The sequence below is a fragment of the Heterocephalus glaber genome, unplaced genomic scaffold (genome assembly GCF_053883595.1).
Source record: "Heterocephalus glaber isolate CG9 unplaced genomic scaffold, H.glaber_assembly_v1.0 deba00000347, whole genome shotgun sequence".
In the NCBI taxonomy this organism is placed as follows: Eukaryota; Metazoa; Chordata; class Mammalia; order Rodentia; family Bathyergidae; genus Heterocephalus; species Heterocephalus glaber.
Window position 1 is genome coordinate 53632171 of NW_028258143.1, and position 18782 is coordinate 53650952.

The 18782-nt window shown below is 32.9% G+C and overlaps 1 protein-coding gene across 4 annotated transcripts in view; it reads right to left on the reverse strand.

Annotated features, from left to right (window-relative positions):
• The window catches only part of Ola1 (Obg like ATPase 1), a 174603-nt gene that overhangs the window by 101322 nt on the left and 54499 nt on the right, over positions 1–18782 (reverse strand). The window lies entirely within an intron of this gene.

Genomic DNA, 18782 nt, shown 5'->3' on the forward strand with positions numbered 1-18782 from the left:
TTTAATGCAAAGTCAAGAATCAATGAAATTCTAGTAGGCTTTTTCTTGAAGGAAGGAACAAAGAAAAAATGACAAGCTAGTTTATAAAATGTAAGAAATTTAGAAGACCTAGAAGAGCTAAAACTATCTTGGAAACAAAAAACAAAAAACGAGTTAGAAGCCTCTTTCCTATCTGATTTCAAAAATTCTTATTAAATGTACAGTAATCAAGACAATGGCACTGGCAGATTAGACAAATTGATTCACGGAACAAAACAGAGTCTAGAGATGGACCCACACTTGACATCTTAAAATGGTCAGCTGATTTATGACAAGGTGCCAAGTTAATTCAATGACAAAAAGATATTCTTCCCAACAAATGATTCTAGAACAAATATCTATATAGAAAAATTAGCTCCTTACTTCATGCCATATGCAAAATTAACTAGAAATGGATGACAAATCTAAATAAATGCTTTTAGCTAAAATTATTAAATTTTAATAAAAGAAATGGCACAAATCAGAGAAAAAATTAAACTGAACATCCTAATGAAAAACTTTGTTCTTTGAACAAGACACAATAAAGAAAACAAAAAGATAAGTCACAGACTGGCAGAGACTTAGAAAACATATTTGACAAAATACTTGGATCTATAACATATTAACAATTTTTCCAGGTCAAGATAAGACAAACAATAAAAAATGGGCAAAATATTTAAACAGATACTTCACCAAAGAAAATATATAGATGATAAATAGAAACATGAACAAATATACTAATCACTTGCAAAGAGAAATTAAAGGTACAGTGAATGTTCTCCAAAATGTCTGAAGTTGACATGACTGACAATATGAAGTGATAGAGAGGCTGTGGAGGAACTGGAATTCATATATTTCTGTGAGAACTGAAAATGTTATAGTTACTTTGGAAAGTTGTGTGGCAGCATCTTATAAAGCTAAATACAAACTCATCACATGCTTTAGTAAACCCACCTCCAGAAAGAAATAGAAACATGTCTACACAAACACTTGTACGTAGATGCTCATAACAGCAAAACCTGAAAACAATTCAAATATCTACCAACTCAAATGGATAAGCAAATTGTGACATATCCATATATTAAAGTACACAAAGTACTATGCAGAAACAAAATAGTAATGCACATAGTATAAAGGAAGTTCAAAAACTATACTAGGCAAAGAAAGTCAGACAAAAAAACTATACAATATATCATACATGAAATTCTAAAAGCAATGAAACTACAATGATAGTAGATTAAAAACTACATACTATATGATATTACATGAAATCCTAAAAATAAACTGTAATGATAGAAAACAGATTGGTAATTCCTTGAGGATAAGGGTTGGGGAACAGGATCAACAAATAGCAAAAGAATATGAGTAAACATTTTATGATGATGAAAACATGTTTTTGATTGTGATAATGGATACATACTATATACATCAAACTGAACACTAAAAAATCTGTGATTTTGTTTTATATACACATATAAAACCTTAATAATGTGTGGAGAAAACATTGAGAAATCTGATATACAAATTATCTTCAATAAAGTTTCATTCTTGGCTACTGAAGCTCAACATTATGGACCCTTAAATGAACTAAGATTGAGTTTCATCTATTTTGAAATCTTAATATGAGAGAACAGCAGTTTATAATGATTGGTGTCAACACAATTCCAAAATTACTCTGTTCTCAAATTTCTAGAAATAAAAGTGAATATTGGTTTTAAAGTTTAATGAAACAGCCAAAAAAATCAACTTAAAATACTTTTGTGACAAATATATATAATGAAAAATAATTTGTGGGAGATGATTTCATTATAGAGACATTAATTACACTGTATTCTCAATGATATGGGAACCATCCTAGACTCTTTCTCAGAGATCCTGTCCTGCTATAAGAATGCTTTTGACATAGTATTTAGACCTGGACATTAAAAGCTGAACATTTTACCATGATATAAAGCCTGAACTTAGATAAAGAGCTTCTTATCATAAAAGTTTATTTGGGGGAGGTAGATTAAAACAAAGGAAGCAAAGCAAGTATCTACAAAAACTTTTATTTCCAAAAGGAACCATTTTATTTTGATGTCAAATTCTGCAATGCAAAATTTTGTTCTCAAGTGATTTCCTCAATAAAGCAGTTCATTTCTGAGCTATTTAGTTTGCTGTATTTTTACAAGCACCAGGCTGAGCAAACCATGATTGAGAGAAGCCATCTTATGCACAGTGCTGTTGTCCCACATCATTCAGAACAAACCTTTTTAGATCGTTAACTACCACAGGAGTGCTGATTACACAGGCACCAGCAATTTCCTAACCAATGACCACCTGAACAATGATGTGTTCAGCTTCTCAGACCCTGCAGCCTTTCAAAGGTGAATCATTTCACAGTTTGGAACTAGATCTCCATAGCAACTTCCCTTTGAGGGTTTTAGAATCACCATCCAGTAATTCTATGATCATCAAGCTCAACCATTCCCAATGGTTCTTTTCACAGCAGATGGAAAAGGAAGCCTTGAAATTTTACAGTCTATTTCAAGCAATTCATCTGGCAGCCTATTAGAATTCAAAATATTTCGACCTTCAATCACAAAGCATGTTATCTGAAGCTGTGGTGATCTCAAGTCAAGACAAGCAGACGTTTTAGTCTAATCATCCATGATGAGAAGAGACTGACAAAAACTCTTAATTCAACCACCATCAAAATGCTTATTTTAACCGCATGAAAGTCTTTCAACAGGCAATGAAAACACACCATGTACCATTTTATCACAACCTTCTGTTCAAGGAAAATATGAATTCTGAATATTGACATGGATCTCTGCACTTCTTAGACTGCTTGGAACAAATATGTTTCATAAAAGTTAGCATAAATCCAATTTAAGAGCACTATTATTCTCTGCTGCAAAAGCCAAAAGCCATAAGCAAATGGCAGTGGTCTTCTGATAAAGTGACTCAGTTTAATAAATCAAGTACATTTGGATTACTTAAATTTTTTCAGGAACACCGTAACATAACCAATCAGAAAATTAACACCAACTCCTCAGGAAATTACTATCAACTAAAACAGAAAGTTATATCATTAAAAAAAATCTTAACTTACAAAAAGTTGTTGACTTTGTTCAGCTAACTGTCTAATAATTTCAAAAATACTAACTTTCCTATTTTAAAAATATTAGATTTAACCACATTAAAAAGATATACATTTTTAATTGATACTAACAAAAGTTATTATGTATCCAAACCCTTTTATACTTGAAAGCTCAACTGTATTTTCAGTTTACTGAAAATTAAATAATTTTAAATAATTCTGTGTTTACTGTATTAGCCAAATATAGATATTTCAGTATTTATTATAGATATTTACTGGTATATTAGCAGCCTGTCCAAAATGTGTTTAAACTTGCTTTGTAATTACTAGTTAATTCAAAAGTTTTCCATAAAGAACCAAACCAACTTTAGCAATACACCAAACGAAAATAAACAGTTAAAACAAGATAATTTTAATTTACAAATCCACCTCTTCCCAAACAGGAATACTAAATAAATACCAGTCCAAAACCTCAGTGCTTTAAAAAATAATATATAAATTTAATTATCCCGTGAGATTAAAGAAATAGAATGACTATTTCCTTAACACAAACACATATACTTCACATGATTAAATCATGTTACTTTCCATATAAATTATGTCAGCTAATTTAAATTGTATATGGCCCTATGTACTACGAACATTTCAAATCGTGTGCGTGTTATGTCTTTGTTCAGTATCTTTAACCTGAGCTATATACTTGGTTTAAACATCTAGTCATAAAACAAAAAGACAGAAAAATTATTTAATGTTATAGAACTACTGACAAAAATGTACAATCTAGATAAACTCCTGATATTGGAAAACTAAGTACAAATTTTCAAAGGAAAAATAAGTGATTTAACAATTACTTCAATGAGAATAACATTAAACTTTGCTTCTAAGTAGTATTACTTCTTTTCAAAAGTTCAGTTTCTACCAGAAGAGAGTAACAATAGCAAGAAAGATGCTATAATAGTATACCTTACTCTGGATTGGTTTGGTTGACAATCTGAGCCATCTAACTTATATTAAAAAGTGTCTTAGTCACAAAAAAAGAAAAGTAAATGTGAGGAGAAATTTAATCCAAGGATAATATATAAGTTAAAAGGATAATGAACAGAAAATGACACATGTGTGTGCATGTATTTTTTAATTTTCAACCTTAAGTGGTTTATTTTACTCATATTGAGAGGTAAAAATATGAACAAGGGAATGGAAAGGAGGCTTACTAATGAAATACTCTAATTCCCCAAATTCTCAAAGTATAATTTTATAGTTACATTTTGGCAATAATGTGAGAAATTGCTATTAGTACCACATACATCAAAGGTTAAATAACTAGAAACTTCTAAAAACAGTTATACAAGAGCATTCTTTCTTAATATTTAGGAGCTGCTTATTTAATATTCCAAACTTCATATCCATATGGTGGTTATTTTAATGTGTATCTTTGTTAGCCTAAAATTTCATTTAAGGGAACCCTATATTAACCTAGGAGCACTTTAAAAACTTCATCATCAACAATTATGAAACTAATATTTTTGCTCATTATCTGTAAGACAGACAGAAATTCATGTGAGATAGAAATATAAACATTTATAGACACTTCTAATGGTGGTAACAAATCTTCCTAAAACTACATACCTCTTACAATACAAAGGAGATATTCACTGATTAATTCTGAGTTATAAGAAATTTTATCAATTGTCTTAATTCTCCCATTTAACTGAATTTTTAAAGGACAGATATATAATGAATTTCACTAAGCCAGACCTTACGGCTTTCCATCTGACACTATAGTTCCTTAATAAAGGTTTTCTATGAATTATAGTCGTGATATAGACAGCAGTAATGGCATGCATGAAAAAACTCATGTTCCTCAAACATTCTGGACTAGTGTCTACACTTGGTTTCCACTTGCTAGTTATATAACAAGAACAGTTTAATTTCATGAGAAAACATAACAAAATTAAGAATATTTGATAAATCTTTATTGTTTTACTTTTATAGTCCCCTTTCCTTCCATATTTACAAGGAACCTGCTCCTAACAGCTAAAATACAACTACAGAGTTTAACAGCCTAGGGTAACCTTAAGTTTATTTTATAACATATAATCAAGCAACATACTGTAATTGAGGCATACTGAAAACAGCAGTTACTAGCTAATTAACATTAGCAGAAACACTTCTCTCAATGAAGAATTTAAAAATCCAAAGATTCTATAATAGTTATAAATGTTTTATTTAAGTTACCCAAAAAACCAATTTTACATCTGATGTAATACTAAGACAAATACAAAACAAATACATCTATTTTTCATATCAATAGCTTTATCTATATTTTAATAACTACCAAATGCTGAGAACATGTAAGTAAAACCAGACAGCTTCAAGTACAAGACCAGAGGTACAATTTGTTGTGTGTATGTGTATTAGTACTCTTTCTTCAATCAACAAAGCCAAAGCACAGTTAACACAGTACTTGATCTCTGAGCAACAGCACCTCTAGCAAATATGTTATTCCTCAGATAAGACAGCAGGATGCAGTACAATGGCTAAAACCTTTGCTTAAAGACAGTCACACTGCTTCAATGATATCCTAAGTTGCTACTGCCCTGTATACACAAAACTTAAGGAGAACCCTCTTCTGTCTGGTCAACTAACTAACAGAATACTGTACTACAAAACTACAAGTCACACTGGAATTCAGGGATACATCACTCGATCTTGGCAACCTGGGGAAAAAATACAATTCAAAAGTAGTAATAGTATGTGTTTCAAGAAGAGGTGTTCATGACAAATGTCAAAGCTTTAAAAGTAAGCACAGCCAGCCATCTGCATCAGGAGGCTTTGCATAACTGGATTCAACCAAACTTGGTCACAGGCATATGTGAAAAAACTGTGCCTTTATTGAGTATTACACAGGCATTTTTGTTGATCATTATGCCCTAAACAATACAAGATAATAACTATTTGTATGGTATTAGGTATTACAAGCAATCTAGAAATAATTTAAAGTACATAGGAGGATGTGCATAGGTTATACCCAAAAGCTACATCATCATTATTATTATTATTATTATTATTATTATTATTATTATTTGGTACCAAGGATCAAACTCAGGTCCTTGCACTTGCAAGGGAGGCATGGTGCCACTGAGCTAAATTCTCAGCTCCAAATTACATTTTTGGGGGGCGGGGTACCGGGGATTGAACTTGGTACCTCGCGCTTGCAAGGCAGGCACCAGAACCACTGAGCTAAAACCCCGGCTCCATTATTTTTTATGAGCATTTGAGGATTTTAGAATCTCCAGAGAATCCTGGGACAAATTCCTGGTGAATACTGAGAAATGACTGTACTAAAAGCATATTTTTGTTAAGGAGGTGGCTTACTAACTAACAACAAAAGCCTTTAAAAGATGAGTCCTTTGACTCAGTAACTTCTACTTTTAGAACTATATCCCAAAGGGGAGAGGAGGTAATCAGGTAAGTACACAATGGTACATATGAAGTATTTACATAGAGGTTTGTGGCATCATTCAACAACTCATTGGACATGTACTAAGGAGCCCAGGGACATGGAACTGGCATTAGTTACAGCAGGGAAAAACAGAAAATAAACAGATAATTTGCTAATATTTAATCAAGGAAGATGACCAAAAGGGAGCCTCTGGCAACAGAGGTGATTGGTAATCTAATGAACATTTTAAAATGCTCTTTTGGGAATAAAGCTTCATCAGAGTATATTAAAAACAAACGAGTGAAACGTAAGTGGAGACAACTTCATGGCAAAGGGGAACAGAGAAATTAAACACTACCTGGAGGTTGTTATGTGGTCAAGGAACCTACTTGCTTTGCTTTGTTTGGGATTTATTTTTTTTGTTTGTTTCTGTTTCTTAAGATGGTTTCTTAAGGTGGTGACCATGTTTGCATGGTCATAGGAACAAACCAAGAGAGAGGAGATGTGATACAGAAAATGGCTTGACAACAGGACCACAGTCTTTATGACCAAGAGGAAAGCAGCTGTAGTGTGCAAAGTAGAGGGGTTGGCCTTGGCAGGCATAATTCACCTGCTATCATAAGAGGAAATGTACAGTATACTATGTAGGTAGATGTAGGATACAGAACTCAAAATCACCAGACCCTACTCTGCTTCTGGATCCTGCATTTGCTTCTGTTCACAAATACTTACACAGTTTATTTCTTTCTTCCTTCAATTGTTTACTCAAACATCAACTTCTCAATAAGTTCTTCCCATGTAGTCCTTTAAACCAAATCTTCCTTTCCTACTTTGATTTTCTTCTTAATATTTATAGCTACATAGTGAAGAACATATTTTATTTTTTAAATACTTTGTTTATTGTCTATCTCCCTGATAAAGAATATAAGCATTTTGAAAGCATAATTTTTTGTCTCTTTGTTCACTATTATATCCTGGAGTGAATGAACTGTGGAAAAGGGGAAGGTGATTCTTTTCTGACTGCTTCTGTTTTCTCAATAAGAGGCTGAGAAAAGGAGAAAAGGGTCTGAAATTTATCTGAAGGGGTAAAAATGAAGAAAACATATGTCTGTTCAGCTTGTTGGGCAGCTTTGTTCTTTACAGTCATTCACAGATCCAGGTTCCTTCCAATCGTGGCTCTGCTACTCTTAGACACTGACAGCATCCGCATGGTCTAAGACCTCCAGTTAAACTAGCATAAAAGAAAAAGGACAACTACTAGAGGAATAGACAGTATTTTAAGATGCAGGCCAAGGAATATCACATATCACTTGTTTTCACAGTCCACTGCTATAAATATAGACACATGTCTATACTCGTAAGTTGTAAAATATAGTTTAAAATTTACTAAAGAAAGATGTGCCACAAAGAAAGAGGATAGAGATTTGGGTTGACAACTAGCAGTTGTCACTAAAACAGGTAAATAAAAGAAAGACAGTAGAAATATATAAATAACCACTGTTAACATTTGAATACATATTGAATATACAACTGAATATATATATATATTTGAGACTTTCCTAGAGGCATTTTTAATTTTTTAAAAAACTGTGTATGTGTGTGTATAGTTTTCTCACTTAAACTGTCACAGCTGTCCACTTTAATACAGACTGAATAACAGTCTACTGAATTAATGTACTATATCTAATTTCCTCTGATCAACATTTTATCCACCTATTGAAGCCTTCTTGAAAACGTATCTCATCTAGGGAGGTTTCCCCTATATTGAGTTTACAAATTTATCTTCCTGATGCTAAATTATCAATTCTCAACTGTAGTCTCAAATGCATAATCTGAACATGAATACAAATCAGTCTAGGAATTTCAGATATATAAGCTTTATATATTCAACATATCCATTAGTCACTCAGGAACACAGAAAAGTTTTCACATTTTCCTTGAGCCCTCCCCATAGTACTTACTAAAGAATCAGGCAACAAGGTAATCTTTGAAAGTATTTAAAAAGTACAAACAACAACCAGAAATATAATAAAAGAGAATCCTACATTTACCATACCAACAAGACAAAGTTCCTAGGAAATAAATTTTACAAGAAATATGTAAAACCAACATGAGACCTTTTACACATTTTCAAATACTCTGCTATGGCTTGGATATGGTTTGTTCCCCAGTGATTCATATGCTTCTCAGCACAGTGCCCCATTTCACAGTACTGAGAGATAGTGGAACCTTTAGGAGGTGGGGCCAAGATGAACTGATTGGGTCATTGGGTGTACCACCTTGAGAAGGGATTAACACCCATCATGAGTTTAGGTTTCACAAGCGAGGGTTGTCAGAAAGCAAGTTTATTTTCAGCCAAACTCCTTTGCTTCCACTCTTGCCATATGACCTCTCTCTTTCACAGGTGCTTTTACCATGAGACTCTACCAGAAGGTGATACCAGCCCTAGCTCTCAGATCTCCAGAACTGTGAATTAAATAAGCCTCTTTTCTTTATGAAGTACCCAGCCTCAGGTATTTTGTCATGGTAGCACAAAACCAGTTAAGACATAATTCAATTCAAAAGTACATTTGAAAAAGTAAAGCAAAATACCATGTTTTTTGAATGGGAAGATGAGAATAACATGTTCCGTGTTTCTTTTTTGGGGATGAGGAAAGCTGGTTAAGTTTATATAGGAATAAATAAATAAGCAAGACTAACTAGAAACACTCTGAAAATGAAAGGAAACAAGATTTTCCAGATAGTACCATATATACAAATATATACGGTCTTAATATAAAAAAAATCTGTCATTAGCAAAATAATAAGAGACTGATGAAGCAGAAGAAGATCTTAAACAGATCCAAATACTTGGAATCTAGCGTATGATAAAAGTAGCATCTCAAATCCATAGATGTTTTAATATTATTAGACAACCAAAAAGCCAATTATTAAAAAACTTCATTTTTTTTTAAATTTAAAGACTCATGTCTTACATAGTATACAAACAACCTCTAAATCAGTCAAAGAGCTAAAAAGTACTACAAGAAAGAATAAGGTTATTTTATAACCTTGAATTGAAAAAGTCTTTTTGATAATAAGCTCAACTTTTTAAAAAATTGAATAATACAATATACCACAAAGTCAAAATACAAATGACAAATTCGGAAAAAACATCTGCAACTCATGTAATGAAGGCTGATATCTCCAACCTATAAAGAATTTTTAGTTGTCAAAGAAAAACAATGAAAAAAAAAAAAAAAAAAAAGAACAACCCAGTAAGAAAATGGGCAAGCAACATCTGCAAGTATCTATAGAAAAATACAAGCTCTTAAATATATGAAGAGATAGTCAATCTCACTCATAATGAGGAAAGTAAAGTAAAACTATACCAAGATACTAATTCTCTGCTAGTGAACTGCAAAAATCCGTAAGTTTAACACATGCTCTATTGGCAAGAATAGAGAAAAAAGGCATCCCTATACACTGCTGTGTGTGGTACAAAATGGTACAGGTCTTAGGAAAATCTGGCAATATCTACCATAATTACCAATGTATTTTCCATTTGACAACCACTCCTTTTTAATCTACCTCTCATTCACTTATTCATCTATAAAATAACAAATGTACTGTTATGCAATGATAAAAATTACAGCATTACAGTATAATCAGAGCAAAAAACAGGAAACAATCCAACTGTCTAGTGATACTGAATTATGTGAATAAACACAACAAAGCCATACAAAGAAATACAATGCATTTGTGAAAAAAAATGAGAACAATCTCGCTGTACTAATAGAAAGAATTCATCAGGATTTTTTTTCTTTTGTTTTCAGTGCTGAGAATTGAACCCAGGACCTCACACATGCTACTAAGCACTCTATTGCTGAGCTACATTTCCAGCAGGATATTTTAAGTGTCAAAAACAAGATACATCATTGTATATGGGAGGCTGTTTTTTCATTCAGGAAAAGGAAAGAAAAAATATATTTAGTTGTATTTTCTCATATTTGTATAAAGTATATAAGAAAAAATATTAAACTAGAGTGAATAAAACTATAGGTGTAACAGAAACATACAAGATAAAAAGAAGGAGTTAAGACTTTTTAGCGTACACCTTTATATCTAATTTTGACTTCTGAGTAACATAGAATTGTGTATCCAAAACAATTACTTTTGGACTTAAATTTGTATAGTATTTTTCAGTATTTACAGTTAAACCTATATCTTATTTAATTATCAAGACTTGAAACCAGATATGATAATCATCTCCATTTCACACAGGAAGACCCCAAGACACAAAGAGCAACTTATTTTTGGATACCAGGTATTGAACTCAGGACCTTGCACTTGTCAGGCAGGCGCGGCTCCACTGAGCTACATCCCCAGCCATGAAGAGCAACTATTAAGTAACAAAGCTATAATTTAAAAACATGGATCTGGGCTGGGGATATAGCTCAGCAGGCACAAGGTCCTGAGTTTGATCCCTGGTACCAGAAAAAAACCCAAAAAACACAGATCTGCTTCCAAATATTGGGTCATTTTTATATTAAAAATATGGAGTTCTATCTTAAAGGCAATGAGTACTGCTTCAAAGTTACAGACATAGTATTAAGAACAGGTTTTGATCTACTACATATCAGTATTTATCAAAAAGTTAATAAAACATTACAGCTATAGTATATGCATTCAACACTGTTCCAAAGGAAATTCCTAGCTTTAGGAATGGGTATGTACCTAATAATAGGTTCTATTTCACAAACAAATTTTGGAAATTTCCTACATTAGAAAATAACTATTGGTCAGAGAAGACATTCAAAAGTAATTCCTGGTCAAAGAATATAAAATTTCAGATAGGAAAAATAAATTCAAGAGTTCTATTATACATAATGGGGACTATAGTTATACTGTATACTTGAAAACCGCTTAGAAAATAGATTAAGTGCTTTCACCACACATACACACACACACACACACACACACACATATAAACCTGTGGTTTTATGTCTCATTAGTTTTGGAAAACTTAAAATATTGTTGTGTGCTGCCTAATGACACTCTGGTCACCAATAGACTATATATACAACAATGGTCTTATAAAATTACAATGGAGCTGAAAAATTCCTGCCATCTAGTGCTTCTGCTGTACTTTTCCTATGTTTAGATATACAAATACTTACCCTTGGGTTACAACTGTCTACAGTATTCAATCCATTAGCATGCATCAAGGAGCAACAGATACACCCTCTAACCTAGATGTGTAATAGGTTATACCACCTAGGGTTTTTTTTTTTTTTTTGGTACTGGGGATCGAACTTGGGTCCTTGCGCTTGCGAGGCAAGCGGTGGAACCACTGAGCTAAACCCCTGGGCCTCCACCTAGGTTTTTAAATTATACTCTATGATGGTCTCACAATGATGAAAGCACCTAATGATCCATTTCTCAGAACATATCTCCATCATCGCCAATGCATGACTGTGTACTTCTCTTTCTCTCTTCTCCGTGTTACTTCAATTATGTATATATTCGAATTTTTGATAGCTTCCCACTGCTTGACTATTCTTTTCTATTTTTTTTACCTAAGTACTCTGTGTTGTACTTTCAGTCACTTCTAGTGATGCAGCTTCAAGTTCACTAGTTCTTTCCTCACTGTGTCTACTAATAAGTCTGTAAAAGCATTCCTTATCAGTTACTGTATTATTTGATTCCTTTTCCTTTAATCTCCAGTAAAATTACTCATCTGATTATGTATGTTGTCCACCTTTTCTATCATAGCTTTCAAATTCTAATTATAGTTGTTTTAAATTCCTTGTCAACATCTATGTCACATCTAAGGCTAGTTCCAATGATTGCTTTTTCCCTTTGTGTGTTTTTTTCTTGTCTCTTTTATGGCTCATAATTTCTTGTTGAAGCTAACCATATTGTGCGGGACAGCAGAGACTGAAGTAAATAGTTTTTATGCCTGAAGAGGGGCAAGTTATTTCTTCTCCTGGGTGTTTGGTGGGAAGGTCCGAGTTTACTGATGTAGAAGTTGGGCTGGATTTGAAGTTAACACTTTTGTAACTTCAGTGTACCACAAACTTCAAACTCCTGTAGAGGTATCCTGTTTCAGATGGGAGTTGGTTTTTCAGAGTAACAATGTCTAAGGGCAGGGGATTCAGCTTAGTGGCACTGCACCTGCCTCGCAAGCACAAGGTCCTTAGTTCAATCCCCAGTACCAAACAAACAAACAAACAAAAAGAGTAACAATGTCTATTCAATTATGAATTTGAGTCTTTCCTTTGCATTGTATCTGTCTATTCTTTTTCCCCCTTCTCTTCTCCCTAACCTAGCAGTACAGTATTTTGTTGTTATTTACTATTCAAAATATAATAGTTTCTTGGTGAGGAATGGTTAAGAAAGGACTCCTCCTCTGTTGTTCCTAACAAGCTTCAGCCTTCGTCAGGGCTCTCTGGGTCTTAAGGTTGTAGCTTTTTCAGTTCTCTTCTTCCTTGCCCACAGGCACAGTTGTGGGCCCAGTACATTACTGAGAAAGGAGGTGAGCCATACCCCACCCACCCCAACTTTCCTTCCTGCAATGAATTTCATCAATGTCCTAAGACTTGCTTTGCTGTTTACTTCTTTTCTCCCTATCTTCTTCATCCACTGTTCACAGATAAAGGCTTTTGTTCTATAACCGACAGGAGAAAGTTCTTGATACTAGTGTTTTCCTCAATGCAAGCGTACCACAGTATACTTTGCGGGACTCTTTAATTTCCTAGGGTTCTTCCACACACAGAAGAAAGAAAGAAGAGGGCACAGGGTCCCCCTTCTGCAGCTTTCATGGATTTCACAAATTCCTGTCAGCCTGTACTTGAACTTCACTAATCTGTCATGATTCTTGCTGAAGTCTTCTTACTGGTGTCCAGCTGTGTATACCACAGGAGACACATATGTCCTTCGATTCTGAAGTCAGCTCTTTCATTGTAAGAAATGACACTCCTTTCAGCTCTTTACATAGCAAGGCAGAAGCCAGAAGTCCTTATAACTTTTCTAAATTCCCTTTTGGAATAAAAATAGTTCCTGATGACTTCTATATGTTAAAGACTTTAAAATCCCAATGTGGAAAATAACATGTGCCCAATTCTTACATTCTCTTTAATTACACTCATTATTTTCTTGAATAAATGTTTAATTGAATTTGTTCTTGGGCTCGTTGATTATAAAGAATACAGCACACATACATGTACCATGACTTTCTCTGTCATTATCATAATTTGGCTTTTTGCTATGTACGTTTGGTTAGTTTTCACCTTGTAGTAAACACATGAACATGCACACTTATGTTCATATTCCCTCCCTCTCGCTCACCTCTTCACCCACTGTCTCTCTCCCTCTCTCTCTCCAGAAGGGACTCAGAGAGGGTCTTCTTTTTCTGTTAAACATCCTACCTGAATCCTCATGTGTTTACCCTCCATCTGTAGTTCTTTCTGTTGTGATACCAATATTTAAAAAAAATTTATTCTTCTGGTAAGACATTAAAACCTATGGTTGTATAATGTAAAATTCTACTATAAATAATCATTTTAAAGAATGTAATAAAGTTCATGCTCTTAATGCCGGTCCTCATTTATTACTGTGCTCAAAAAAGTGTCAAAGTAATTTTTATCCAAATATCACCAGCACAAATTTTCCAGTTGTATGCATAAAAAAGTTGTTTAAATATGCTGTCTTCATATAGTAACTAATCTAAAATAGAAAACTATCCTTGTACCAACTCAAGTCTCAGGGACAGATGCACTGATTAGAAATTTCAACAACATAACTCATGCTGTCTGAAAGGCCTTCTGAGGCAGATGTTCCATCTTATGACTCATTTAACCATTTCCATATGTACTAATGTCCACTATATTATATCATTCACATGAAAGCAACCAAGTAGTGGGAAAAAACCCTCAAATTTTGTTCCCTTAAATATAAAGCTCCCATTTAAATTCTAACTTTCTCTAAAAAGAACAAAATTGTCTTACTCATAGGTAGTTTCTGCATACAAACTAGTGTTGTGCTCTAGCCAGCCAGTTATATCAGAGACATACCACTAGCTACAATAGAAAATATTCTTACCTACTAATAAAATAAACCTAAATAACGACACTCTAAAGCCTGTTTATAAAGTACAAGATAAACTTTAAGTAATTTTGTTCTATTAATTCTGAAACCTTTTCAATGAAATGATTATCTGAAGAAAATACTTTTAAAATTTAAATGTCAATATACTAATACTATTAACTTACTTAAATAAATTATAACCAAGATTATTTAACAAGACATCAAAAGGGGAAAACTTCACATTACTTAAGACCCACTGGTAAAGCACTTTATCTAGATAGCTGTGTAGAGTTAACGTTAGCACAAGTATAAAAGAAGATAGTTAACAGTCCAAATATTTATTTTAGAATCAATCTTGTCTTAATCAAACAGTTATACTTTGTTCTTTGTTAACAGAGGAAAATGAGTAGAAGTAACTGCAAAATGCTTTTAATAAGGAATTTAAAAATTAGAACAATACTATTAAAGTGATAATGAATATGTCTTATTAGGAGTATTAAACTTCATTTGAAAATCAATTTGTGTAGTTGAAGAATTTTCCACATGTACAGGTTTTCCACATTTTATCTCTTAATGTAATATTTATTGAAAGTAAAATTTAAAATTAGGGAAGATTTTTAATAATATAACCACTTTCTTATTTGCGACCCAAAAAGGGAGAAATTTTTATGAAACTGTCATGTTAAATAGTAGTCAATAGCTGCTTACAATCGGTAAACAAATTCAATTCAAGGCAAGAAGAACTACATCACCATTTAATGGTTGCAATTTAGATTATTCTAGCGTGTAATACTTTAATTGTGTAAAACAAAGCTGATGTCACAAATACAATAGAACTTCTTGCAAAGCAAGTACCACAAGTAATTTCTATGCTGCCACTGATGGCTGACAAGTGACGAGCACTTTGTTCGGATGTATACACCACACACGTAAGACAACAGGTGGTTAATAAAAAAACATACTGAGGGAAGCTTTTAGGTTTTTTACAATCAACATTTTTATAATATGCCTTGTCAGAATATCTGCTATAATCTCTCTATAGTGAAAAGATTTCTTGAACATGGAAATATATTATTCTTAAGCTAAAAAAGGAGAAGCTGAATCAGACAAATGAGGATCAATACTGGTCTAAAAATGCTTATATAAGACCATGTCCTGATATATTGCAAATATATTGACATGTTGCCAATGTATTTGATAAACTAATAATTTAGGTTAGAATATTTTCAAATTTTTTAAAATCTGCCCTTATTAATCGATTTTTTTGGTACAGTTAGTGCTAAGAAAACCTCCCCATAAAAGCAAACAAAATACACCCAAGCTCTTTAGGCCTAATTAGCTAGTGGTGTTAGAGGTATCTGCACACTGGTGGAAAAAAATCAAAACATATGGTAGTGTCCAAAATGACTAGCACCACCCAATACTTCCACCTCCTAAGGATTTAGCTTTAATAAAGCACTGGAAGCTATGTTGTTTTGATGTTGCTGCCCTTTTTTTTTTTTTTTTTTTTTTAAGAACAATGCAAAGTCAGAATGAAATAAAACTTCAAAAGTTTGAGACATAGGTACTCACTACCCCAATCCCCATTCCAATGAATCTTAGGGAGAAATATGATTAGAAAAGGACATTATAAAAGAGTCTTCCCACTCCCTTACCCCTAAATATGTCTAATACAAAAAGGACCCTTATTTCTCTTAAATGATTTTAGCTCTAGTTTAAAAGGTAACAACTAGAGATGGGGAGACATACAATTAAGCCACTAAAAGAAAAAGTAAACAGTCAAGTGTGATCTAGAACTTTTCTTAAGACACATTAATATAACCAAGCAATACTGAATTATCTCTAAATTCACATTAAAACTTTAAATTCTAGGATACAACATCCAATTTGTTTAAACATTCTAGCTAAATATTCATTTGTAAGTATGGTCCACAGATTGCTGGAAGTCTACAAAGTCAGTCAAAATATTATTCATAAGGATTTATTTGCCTTTTTCACTATATTGATGTTTGCATTCATGGTACAAAAGTAATGGTATCTTGGCATGAATCCAAGGTAGTTACCCAAACTGTATTATTAATTACTGTATTCTTTACCTCCCCCCAAAAAAATCCAGTTTCACTTAAAATAGGTCCGCATAAATCAGTAAGATTTATTAATTTTATTGTGTTTTAAACCCGTGGGTATACACTGTTTCAATATGCTGGACAAAGAGAAACAAGCACACATAAAATACTTTTGCTGTATAATAAAATAATGGTTGTCAAAGAAAAGCATCAGAGTTGCAAGCTGTAAACTAGCTACTTTTTTGTGGAACACTATTTCTACTTGAAAGAACAACTGACATTCAAACTGGTTATTTAATCTTCAGTATTTGGTAATGATTTTACTATATATAATAAAACTAAGTAAAAATCAAAATTTTTGAAAAATTTCATCAGCCTCCGTGGACTTAAAAGTTTTCAATATTTAAAATCTTTTTGATGAGATCTATAGTTATATATCAACAGATGTGATTTTTTTGATAATGGATAATGTAAATGCATCGAGATTTGGATGATCTATATCACTCACCAGTAATCAGTATTTACAATGACAAATGACTAAATGAGACATTCAAAGTACAAGATAGACTAATGGACTTTAATGTTACAGAGTACAAATTGTACTCTGCTATAGTCATAGATTCTACATTCCAATAAAATATTAATAAGGTGTTATTTATTAAGCTTTGATGTAGTATCAAAAATATATAAAGTACAATGATTTAACATTGTTATTTTTAAATAAATTAAGAAGTGATTGCTTTGAATCTTAGTGTTTATTTATAACATGGTAAATACTGAATATAACCTGAGGAATATAAAAGGGTCTTAAGGCCAAAAATTTTTGAGGACTGCTGTTTAGAGGTTATTAATCCCCATTCTTTTCAAGATATATTTTTACCTTTCTATAAGGGGCATTCTTTATATTTAATTTTCCTAGGGGCTATAAAGAGGGGAGTTGAGTGAGAAAGACTGTAGCAGTTAGTTAGAAAAAGGCACCAGGGCTCCTTTGATATTTGGTGAAGTTTAGATCTGGGGCAGAACAGAGAAAAGACAAGCCTGGAACACTGTCATACCAGATAGCAGGAGAGTTAGCTAAGCCCAATAGTGTTATGTCAAAAAACCTTAGGAACAAACTTAAAGAGACTGCCCCGGTATAAACTGAGTATGAATAAGGATGATAACTGCAATGGACTGAAACAAATGTTCAAATCCACAAGTTTATAATGATTCAAAAGGTATCATCATTTAACTTTAGAGGATACTCATGAACAACTAATTATTTTGACAACTTTATCCTAGAAAAATGCCAATATCCCTTTTTTTTTAATCCCATCCACATTGTCAAGGAGAAAAATGCATAAAACAACAACATGTTTCAATGGGATCCTCATCTGATAAAAATAAACTCCTTTAACCTTTAAATATAATTTTTAAAATTTCAGATATACTGACATTTAATGCTAATTAACACTAAGAATCCACTTTCTAAAGATGCATTTTCCTTAACATACATAAACCTCCAAAAAAATCCTATACAGAACATCTATCTTTAAGAACGAAATAAAATTACAACTTCTTTGACTAAAGACAATCTCTTGCACTCCAAACTCTATTCCTAGATTTGCATATCGGAGATTTAGCTCAGTGGTTCCACAGCCTGCCTCACGAGCGCAAGGTCCCAAGTTCGATTCCTGGCACCAAAAAAAAGTTGGGCCAGGGGTTTAGCTCAGTGGTTCCATCGCCTGCCTCACATGCGCAAGGTCCGAGTCCAATCCCCGGTACAAAAAAAAAAAAGAATTGCATATCAACATCAAAGTATTACCATGAGTACTGTAGGTTCAAAAAAGGAATATAGACCTTAGCATGCACACACAAAACAGTCACAATTTTCTTGAGTAAATAGGATATAAGATAGAGGAGATTAAAGACTTAAAACATATGGCCACAGTGCTATGGTAAATTAACTAAAAATGTGCACAACATATAATACGAGAGGAAAACTGGGCATGATCGCACATGCCTGTTAACCCCAGTACTCTTGGAAGCTGAGCCAAGAGGATAGCAAGTTTGAGGCAAGCCTGGGCCACTTAGCAACTCAGTGAGACCCTGCCTCAGATAAGAAATT